The 10,263-nt window shown below is 42.5% G+C and overlaps 1 protein-coding gene across 1 annotated transcript in view; it reads right to left on the reverse strand.

Annotated features, from left to right (window-relative positions):
* Positions 1-9,530, reverse strand: part of znf281b (zinc finger protein 281b) — a 32,471-nt gene extending 22,941 nt beyond the window's left edge. Inside the window, exon 1 of the mRNA XM_080213380.1 lies at positions 9,434-9,530. The gene's annotated coding sequence lies outside the window, so the exon portion shown is untranslated. The remainder of the gene's footprint in view (positions 1-9,433) is intronic.
* Positions 9,531-10,263: the final 733 nt, after the last annotated feature.

The raw sequence follows: 10,263 nt of genomic DNA on the forward strand, positions 1-10,263 counted from the left end.
GCTTGATGCTTATGACATCATAATCGCTCAGTTATGTAGTTGCCTAGTAACAGATTCTTATCCATTGTTTTACTGAAGGTACAAAAAAGTTGGTAGGGCTCAACTTTGATCACTAATTTTTAGAACCGTATTCTCACGACTTCCAAATTACTTGGTCACATGTCAGAAAGCGTACTTCATCAGAAACAACACGATCTGGACAAAGTACCGAAGTAAAAAAAATACATAAACTCAGGTGTTATTAATACTAAACAAAATAGATACGAGTGATGGTTAACAGGAATATTCTCCTTTTTTTAAAGTTTCTCCATTCAACTTCAGCACAACCTGCCTTTGCCATCCCCTGAGTTACTTGTTTGCTTATGAGAAGAAGGTATGTTCAGACAGCTAATTTTCTGTGGAGACAACACTGTTGCTTCCTCTATCAGCTGTACAACACATTGTGGACTTCAGTCTTCACCAGTTCTTCTCTTCAATGGTGAAGCAATAGATGTGGAACACTGATTACATCACCATACACACCATGCAAGGACAAAAGACAAAACACTTAACATGGCAAAATATATTGCAAAGTTAATTTCAAGCTCAAACTAGTGATCACTTATTACGAAATAAATCAAGAAGTATTTTGATTGGATACTGCTTTTATTGGATGCTATATTTACTTAGAATTTAGTTTTAATGATCTGGGTCATTTTAATGACGTGAATTTCCTCAAAGGAAGCTCAGTTTCTGTACAACGTTATTTCTTATCTCCCACGCAACCTCCTGGGTTACACAGCATAAGCCTCAGCTGACAGGATGAGGAAGGCAGTCACCAACAACTTTGCAAACTTGATGAAAGATACTTAGCAATCAAGGGATAAAATGAGTCTGAAGTAACAAGTTGGAAGCCAATATTTTTCTTACCTTCTCACTTCAACAACTGTCAGTGGAGGCTAGGATTCAGAAACAGGTCTTACAATTTTTAAATTGTTCTGTTCGAGGGTTGGATCTATCCCCATGACCCCACATATTTACCCCATTAATCCCTCTAACCTATGCACCCTGGGACACTAAGAAGCAATTCTGGGGGTATGATTCTCGCTTTGGATAGGGAGGCATGGTGACATAGTGGTTAGCAAAATTGCCCCACAGCTCCAGGGACCTGGGTTCGTTTCCCGGCTTGGGTCACTGTCTGTGTGAAGTTTGCATGTTCTCTGTGTCTACGTGTGTTTCCTCCGGGTGCTCCGGTTTCCTCCCACAGTCCAAAAATGTGTGGGTTAGGCGTATTGACTATGCTGAATTGCTCCTTCGTGTCCCAGGATGCGTAGGTTAGAGGGATTAGTGGGGTAAATATGTGGGGTCATGGGGATAGAGCCTGGATGGAATTGCTTTCGATGCACACTCGAGGCACAGTGGTTAGCGTTGCTGCCTCACAGCTCCAGGAACCTGGGTTCGATTCCTAACTTGGATCACCGTCTGTGTGGAGTTTGCAGGTTCTTCCCGGGTCTACATGCGTTTCCTCCAATTTCCTCCCAGGGATAGGGCCTGGGTGGGATTGTTGTCAGTGCAGATGTGATGGGCCGAATGGCCTCCTTCTGCGCTGTAGTGTTTCTATAATTTCAGTATAGACTGAACAGTGGTTCAGAGTCCATCCGAACTATTAGAACCTGGAAGGTTGCCGTTTCAATCCCTGCAATGCCTGAAATCAGCTGGATCACGCAATATATTTGTTCTTCAAAGTCCCTATATTAGGGAGGGGCAAACAGGCCACAGTTCTATTTCTAATCAGGATCTGCAGCTACAAAGGCAAAATGCTGCAGCTGCTGGAAATTTAAAACAAAAAACATGTGGCATCATAATGCCCTTAGGAAAGGAGAAGACTGGCATCGAAAAGACCAACATTACAATAATTTAAAAAAATAAGCACGAACTTGTTTTCACCAGGTGGGTAGTCACTGCCCTCTCACCTGCTGGCTCAAATCAGTCACCACACACACCATGCAAGGACAAAAGACAAAATACTTAATATGTTGGATAGAAATTTGAGAACTTCCAGTCGAATTCTTAGTACAGTGGTGGGCAACCTGCAGCCTGGAGGTCAGGTACAGCCCACCTGCGTACAGCCCAGCCACGAGACATTTTGTTTATCATTGTCCATGTGTAGGGTCGCACACATTCCAGACTTCCCTCCGTGAAGATGACTAAAGTGACTGGTATGACTGAAGTGATATGTATCTTAAGCAAGGACAAGTGAAGTAAGGCAAGGTGCAGAAAGCCGTGTGCTCCCCTCTGCGTCCAAAGCGCAAATATTTATTTTGTTACTACTATTTGAAGTTGATGATACTCCTATTGATATTTAAATGATTAAGCATTTTCTATAACTCATTTGGAAATATTTAGCACGTAGTAAACATATTTAATTTTATCCATGAGCTCATGGTTAGTGAACAAGCCTGATTTCAATCTTACGGCCCACTGAGATGAAGGAGGGCCACTCATGTGGTCCACGCTCGTCTAGATTGCTCGTCTCTGTCTTTGTAGGCATGAACTGATAACATAAAACTCCAAAACAGAAAAGGCCAAAGGATGCTATGTGTGGAAAACGAAAAAGACTTCATACTGGGACATAATGATTACTCTTGAAGCAAGATTCCTGGGCAGAATCAAAGAAATGCTCTCTAAATGAGGTTAGCTCTGTAGCACTGTGGAAAATAGAAATAAAAACTTTATTTCTTACAAAGAACAGAGCTAAATTTGAAAAATTACAAGTTTACCTGAACACTAAAATGAAAATGCAGTTTTGTCAGTCTAAAAACAAACAAATGTTTAACAATTTCCTTTCAAATCTTTCTAGCGCTGTCCTGAACATGACCAGATGTACAAATCACTTTTTTTCTCCCAAACTATTAGTTACACTTATCTACATATTTATTTCATTGCAACATTTGGCCTGTTCCAGAAAGCCTTCTTCCAACATCAGAAAGAAGTGATCTGGTTCAGATATTTAACATTTGGCATCAATATTGTTCTTCTGATTCTCAAGAGGAGGTGGATTTGTGTTTGGGTGACTTTAGGATGTTAATATTCCTGGTCAGATTGAGCACTATGGTCAGGCGGTCACGATCTGAAAATCCCAGGATTTGTGCAATGTTTAGTGCAATAATAAAGATCTGTGCTTCATGCCCTTATTGAGAAAGCTCATATTATTAACACAAAACTATCCAGCACAAATTTGAAAACTTAAGTTACTTTTTACGGTGCTGCATAACAATGAAGATTTCAGCTGGCACTTCTAAGACGATCTGAATTTGAATCTTGAGAAGGGGATTTGCAACTTGGTAATTCTGCTCATTTTATAAAAGATAACGGCCCAGATTTTGCAGTAAAAATAATGAAGCCACCAATTCTCACAACTACTAAAGTATAAAACAGATAGCAACATCCCACAGCATGTGAAATTAAATACATAAATCAGGAAGTTGCTATCAGAATTGCCCTACTCTGCTATCGTACCTCATTGAGGCTGAGCATCAAAATACATGGAAGGGCATGCCATTGAGTATCTCCAAGATAGGTACCAATTAAACTTGTCAGAAAAAGTTAGGGATTATCCATTCAAGTTTAAATGAATTAAGCAGCAGGTAGATCTTCTTCACTGCCAAATTACACTTCTGGCACTGAAAATTTACTTTTACAAATGTGAAATTCCATTCCTTCAGAATTTAATTACGATAGAGACCTTTAAAAATCCCCAACTTCTCTTTGGTGTTTTTTCCTTATTTTAATCCCATATTTCTTTCTCTGTCTTGTTTTCTATACATACCTTGACATCGAATTAAACGTTCTAACTTCTTAAACTCTACACCTAAAGTACCATTTTGGTCACCTTAGTTAAGAAGGGGCATGTATACATCACAAGCAGTTCACAGAAGGTTACTAAACGATTCCTGGGTTAAGGGATGTGTCTTAAGAAGAGTTGAGCAGATTACAACCTATACTCTCTGGAGTTTAAAAGAATGAACAACGATCTTATTGAAGTACAAGGTTCTGAGGGGACTTCATAGAAGATGTTTCCACTTGAGGGCAATCCAAAACTAGGCAGATTAAAAATAAGGCGATATCCATTTAAGGTAGGGATGAGCAGGGATTTCTTCTTGAGGTTGCCATGGTGGCTAGCGCTGCTGCCTCACAGCACCAAGGGAACCAGGTTTGATTCCAGCCTTGGATGACTGTTTGTGGAGTTTGCACACACTCCCAGTGTCTGCGTAGGTTTCCTCTGGGTGCTCCAATTTCCTCTCATATTCCAAAGATGCGCAGTTTAGATGGATTGGCCATGATAAATTGCCCCTTGGTGCCCCAAGATGTGTAGATTAGGGGTATTAGTGGAGTAAATCCGTGGGTTCCAGGATTAGGACCTGAGTCAATGCTTTGTTGGAGTCGGTGCAGGCTCGATGGGCCAAATTGCCGCCTTCTACACTGAAAGGATTCTATGCTTCTCTTAGGTGATCATTAGTGTTTGGAATTCTCCTCCCAAGAGAGCCGTGGAGGCTCGGTCATTGAATATATTCAAGGTTTTGGATTGACAAGGAAGTCAAGGGTTAAGGAGACCAAGCAGGAAACTGGAGTTAAGGCTACAACTCCACGATCTTATTGAATTGCGAAGCAAGCTTGAGGTGCCAAGTGGCCAATTCCTGCTTCTACTTTTTAATGTTCTACATGATTCAGTAAGGATTTTACAGTTTGCTTGACTGAGGACACATGGTTGCATGCCCTCTCCCCATAGATAACCTGTATGGGATGTTGCATAGTCCTGAATTTCAAATCAGTGCAAGGTTCACAAGGTCACACAGCAATAAAGCATGGAAACAGGCCCTTCAGGCCAACCGGTCCATGGTGCCTTCCCAGCTAGTTCCAATTACTTGTGTTTTGACCATGGGGCAGCATGGTGGCACAGTGGTTAGTACTGCTGCCTCACAGCACCAAGGACCTGGGTTCGATTGCCAGCTTGGGTCACTGTCTATGCGGAGTCTGCATCTTCCCACCATATCTGCATGGATTTCCTCCAGATGCTCCAGTTTCCCCTCTCAATCCAAAAGACATGTTGGCCATGGTCCATTGGCATGCTAAATTCTCCTTCATTGTACCCGAACAGGCGCCGAAGTGTGGCGACTAGTGGATTTTCACAGTAACTTCATTGCAGTGTTACTGTAAGCCTAATTGTGACACTAGTAAATAAACTTAAACATAACCCTCTAATACTTTCCTATCCATGTATTTATCCAAGTGCTTTTAAATGTTGCTATTGTACCTGCCTCAACCACATTCCCTGGAAGCTCATTCCATAATTGCACCACCCTCTGCATAAAGAAGTTGCCCCTTAGGTCCCTTTAAATCTTTCTCTGCTCATCTAAAACCTATGCTTTCTAGTTTTTAATTCCCTTACCTTGGGAAAAAGATTATCACCGAATTTTAATGGTCCTCCCGCCTTGGGAATAGAGCAGATGACGGACGGAGCACGGGAAGGCCCATTGACCGTGGGTGAGATTTTACTGTTTCGGGACAAGTGAAGCCATTAAATCCTGCCCTATGTGTGTCCATTTTATCTATAATCCTCATGATGTTATACACCTCAATAAGGTCATCTCTCATTCTCCTACATTCAGTAGGAAATTGCATTGAATGTCTGTGGGCAAATGGAAGTCTAATGAATGGCTAGCATCATTTACTCACTGCTGACCTCAAAAGTCAGGCTCTTTACACAAATAACTGATTTGCATATCTGAAAACTGTAGTCTATACGCTTAAACGTATTTGTATTTTCAAACAGGAATATTGACATCATATTTACATTTTAATTACTTAGATGGTGATTCTCTCACAGTAAATTCATAAACTATTACATTTAATTGCAACCATGTCACCTAATTATTCAAGCAATTTTGTAATTTTAAAATACCAAGACAATAACATAAAAATTGTGAATTTTGTTTTGTGGAACATTTTATATTAAAGGTACTGATTTTATTCCCAAAACGTTCTTCTGGCTTCACATTCTTTATTGTATGGACTATTTGGGTCATCCTGTGTTTGCACTCAAAAATTAACTGTCCTGAAATATACCATATCACCACATCACTAAGTGGACAAAAAGTTATGGATAAGGTACCTTTCCTGCTATAACAGAACAAAAGACAGCAATGTGAAAACCGAGATATCTCAAGCCTGTTAAATGTGCTTTAGGTAAAACGTAAATAATTTGACTTGGAGTGCATGTTTCATTGGTTACATGACAAATTTTAAATTAAAATTAATATTCTAAACGTTATAGCAGGAAATGGCTGAACTGTCACCTATTATTTAGTTCTGCCTTGGTCCAGTACTTCACGCTTTCTAAATGTTGATGGGAGAAACTTGCAATCTCATTTTATGCATACTTCCCTGTCAACAATAATGTATTTACAGAGGGAGAAACCACACACGGGTGATAAAAGAGCACACTCAATACAAAATTCTCCTGTGAAAGAAATGGGTGGCATGGTGGCACAACTGCTACCTAATGGCACCAGGGACCCAGGTTCAATTCCAGCCTCAGGTCACTGTGTTTGAATGGGTGTCCTTTGGGTGCACCGGTTTTCTCTCACTCCAAAGAAATGAAGATTAGGTTGATTGGCCATGCTAAATTGCCCTTAGTGTTGGGGGACTTGCAGGGTAAATATGTGGGGTTACGGGGTATAGAGTTGGGTGTGACTATTGTCATTGGCGAAAAACTACGTGGTGAAAAACTGCAGCATGCGACGGTGCAGAGGGACCTCGGGATCCTTGTGCACGAGTCGCAAAAACCCAGCCTGCAGGTGCAGCAGGTGGTCAGGAAGGCGAATGGGATGCTGCGCTTCATAGCGAGGGGGATTGAATATAAAAGTAGGGAGGTCTTGCTGCAGCTGTATAGGGCACTGGTGAGGCCGCAGCTGGAGTACTGTGTGCAGTTTTGGTCGCCACACTTACGCAAGGATATTTTGGCCTTGGAGGGAGTGCAGAGGAGGTTTACTAGGCTGATTCCGGAGTTGAGGGGGTTGAACTATGAGGAGAGGCTGAATAAACTAGGCTTGTACTCGTTAGAGTTTAGAAGAATGAGGGGAGATCTCATTGAGACGTTTAAGATGTTGAATGGGATGGATAGGATAGAGGTGGAGAGGCTCTTCCCGCTCAGAAAAGACAGTAGGACTAGAGGGCACAGCCTCAGGATAAAGCGGGGGGGGGGGGCGGTTTAGAACGGAGTTGAGGAGGAACTTCTTCACTCAAAGGGTGGTGAATCTCTGGAATTCTCTGCCCATTGAAGTGGTGGAGGCTGCCTCGCTCAATATTTTTAAGATGCGGGTTGACAGGTTTTTGATAGGCAAGGGGATTAAGGGTTATGGGGAGAGGGCGGGAATGTGGAACTGAGCCACGACAGATCAGCCATGATCTTATTGAATGGCGGGGCAGGCTCGAGGGGCTAGATGGCCTACTCCTGCTCCTATTTCTTACGTTCTTATTGCAGGTTCAATGGGCTGAATGGCCTCCTTCTGCACTGTAAGGATTCTATGAATCTATGAAATTATTCCTTGCATACAAAAAACACGCACATTCTCCTTCTGTGAGGCGATCAACTGGCAGCAATTACAGAGACTACCCTAGATAGTCTTCATTATACGGACCATTTGGTACTCAAAACGACCCAAAGGCCAGGCTGTAGCAGTCCAAAACCTGAAAAACCTCTTCCAGGGACTGCAAAATTGCCAATCTTATCTAGGTATTCAGGAATTTGGCAGTCACCTGCTTTAGTTTCAAGTTGAAAACGCAGTAACAACGCAGGACTAAGAAACACTGGTGAATGTCCATATGCAATAGTAATGAGGCATTTTTTTTGTGACATTCATGATAACGTAGCCTAACTTGATTAAAAACTAATTGAACATTTAGCTTTCTACACAGCACATATCAACTTCAAATTAGTTTGATATAATGCAACATGCTGTTCTTAATCAAGTACAACTGATGCGAATTTCAGAGAGATAGGATATACCACATTGGAGTTTATAAAGTTTGGTTTTAGACTCTTGATTTGGAACTATAACTATTTAATTCAAAAGTTTCTGCTGTATCTAAAGTGTAATATCAAATGAAAATAACAAAATTTGACTTAATGGAGAGTTTGGGGTGAGGGTTGAAGCTTATTACTGAGAGAAGGAAAAATATTAAACTCCAGATAAATGTACACAAGTTTTAAAATTGGTTTTCTCACCAAAGACAGCTAAGAATATCTTCCTTCTTGCTAGGCAATTTCAGTGACATTGACAACTGAAAGTTCTTCAGTGTACCCAAACAATTCCATAAGAAATAGTAGGCACAACTTCAAATGAGCACCAATCTGAAGCGACTATTGGCACTCAGTGTGATCCATGTGATGTCCCAAGGTGCTACTATGGGAATGTTCTCTATCAGGGATGTCAACATAACTGGGTAAAGAGTCCCAGCAACAACATTAAAAAACCCCCCAAAATCTAAATTTTCTTGATGCCACATAAAAGGAAAAACTTCCAACGAAACCAACTTTCCTTCGCGTTAATATCTGAATAATAACTAGGGTGTACAAATGCCATCACTCGATGCATTCAAGTGGGCAAAGCAGAGGACAGAAACTGCTCATTGCTGATCTGGGTGAAAATTTAAATTTCTGGATCCTCGGAGGTCACGCATCACGCATTTTGCTTTGGAGCATTAGTTGGGATTCTTTTTATTCAAAAATATACCTTATTCATATATAATTTGCAAAGAACATTATAGAAACATTTCCAATCATTGCAACAGTGAAGAGCGATCATATTTACATTTCCCCTGAGGTCAAAATTTTACAGTGTCCGGTGTAAGAACATTACACACAAGTGCAAAGTTGCTTTTAAATGAAAACTCTGGAAATACTGCTGAAAAAGCGAGAAAAACAAAAAAAAAGCAGTGGCATGTGCCCCCCCCTTCTTTTTAAACGTACCAGAACTTCCAAGATATTAGCCTCATTTAAGTTAAGCCAATTGGAGTGAAGGAGGGCGTCCTTGGCTTTTGTCTGCAAACCGGCAGAGTGATCCGTACACTCGGCTGGATTGCTTTCATCAATCCGCCAAGTTTTGATTTTGGGGGAAGGTGGGTTGGGGGCGATTTGTTTCTTCGGTAACAGGGGCTTGATTGCGGGAAGGATTTTGGTGGCCGGGGCATTGCGCCCGCTTTTGTCCCGCTTCCACTAACTGCAAGCCCCCACTTCCCGGGCTCCATGCCCCACGGCCGGAGCCGCTCCGCTGTTGGTGCCCTGCAGGAGACAAGAGCCTCGACGCCCCGATGTTTTGTCCCCCCCATCCTCCACCCCCCACCTACCGGTCGCCCTGTCCCTCACCCCCTCCTTCCCCCTCCACCCCCTTACCTCGCATCGCCGCTCCGCCAATTCAAGGGCCCCGATCCCGTCTCTAGTTTGTCAACATCGTTCAGCCGCTCGGCTCCGCCATCTTGGTTTTCTTGCTGCACGCCGGGTAATATCCCGAGCGCCGCCGAACTCCTCGCGCAGGCGCACTGCCGCCGCCGCAGCCGGTCCCACTCTCAGTCCCGAGCGGAGCCGAACCCTTCGCGCAGGCGCACTGCCATCCCTCCTCAATGCAGGGCTGAGCTGAAAGCCGAAACATGCATGTTCTTCTTTTAACATTATCCTACTTGTCGTTGAAATCCTACAGTGCAGGAGAAGGCCATCAGGCCCATCGAGTCTGCACTGACCACAATCCCACCCAGGCATTAACCCCCCCCCCATATCACTACACATTTATCCCACTAATCCCTCTAACCTACACATCTCAGAACACTTAAGGGGCAATGTTTTAGCATAGCCAATCAACCCAATCCGCACATCTGGAAACCAGAGCAGCTGGAGGAAACCCACGCAGACACAGAGAGAATGTGCAAACTCCACACAGACAGTGACCCAAGTTGGGAATCGAACCCAGGTTCCTGGAGCTGTGAAGCCACAGTGCTAACCACTCTGCTACCATGCTGGGTCACCTTCTTGCCAAGTGATTCAAGTCACTCAAGAGCTTTCTTGCTTTTTTAAAAAAAAATTAATTTTGAAATCACATGACATTTTAAATTGAATTCATTGTTCATTAGGCGAGGAAATCCATTTGTGTCTGTTCACCCTCCTAAACAGGCAATCTAACAGTTGCCACAGGACATCAGTTTTAGGATGCTCCTTCAATCCTACCTTTT

Source organism: Carcharhinus amblyrhynchos, chromosome 27, assembly GCF_965287045.1.
Source record: "Carcharhinus amblyrhynchos chromosome 27, sCarAmb.v2.hapA, whole genome shotgun sequence".
In the NCBI taxonomy this organism is placed as follows: Eukaryota; Metazoa; Chordata; class Chondrichthyes; order Carcharhiniformes; family Carcharhinidae; genus Carcharhinus; species Carcharhinus amblyrhynchos.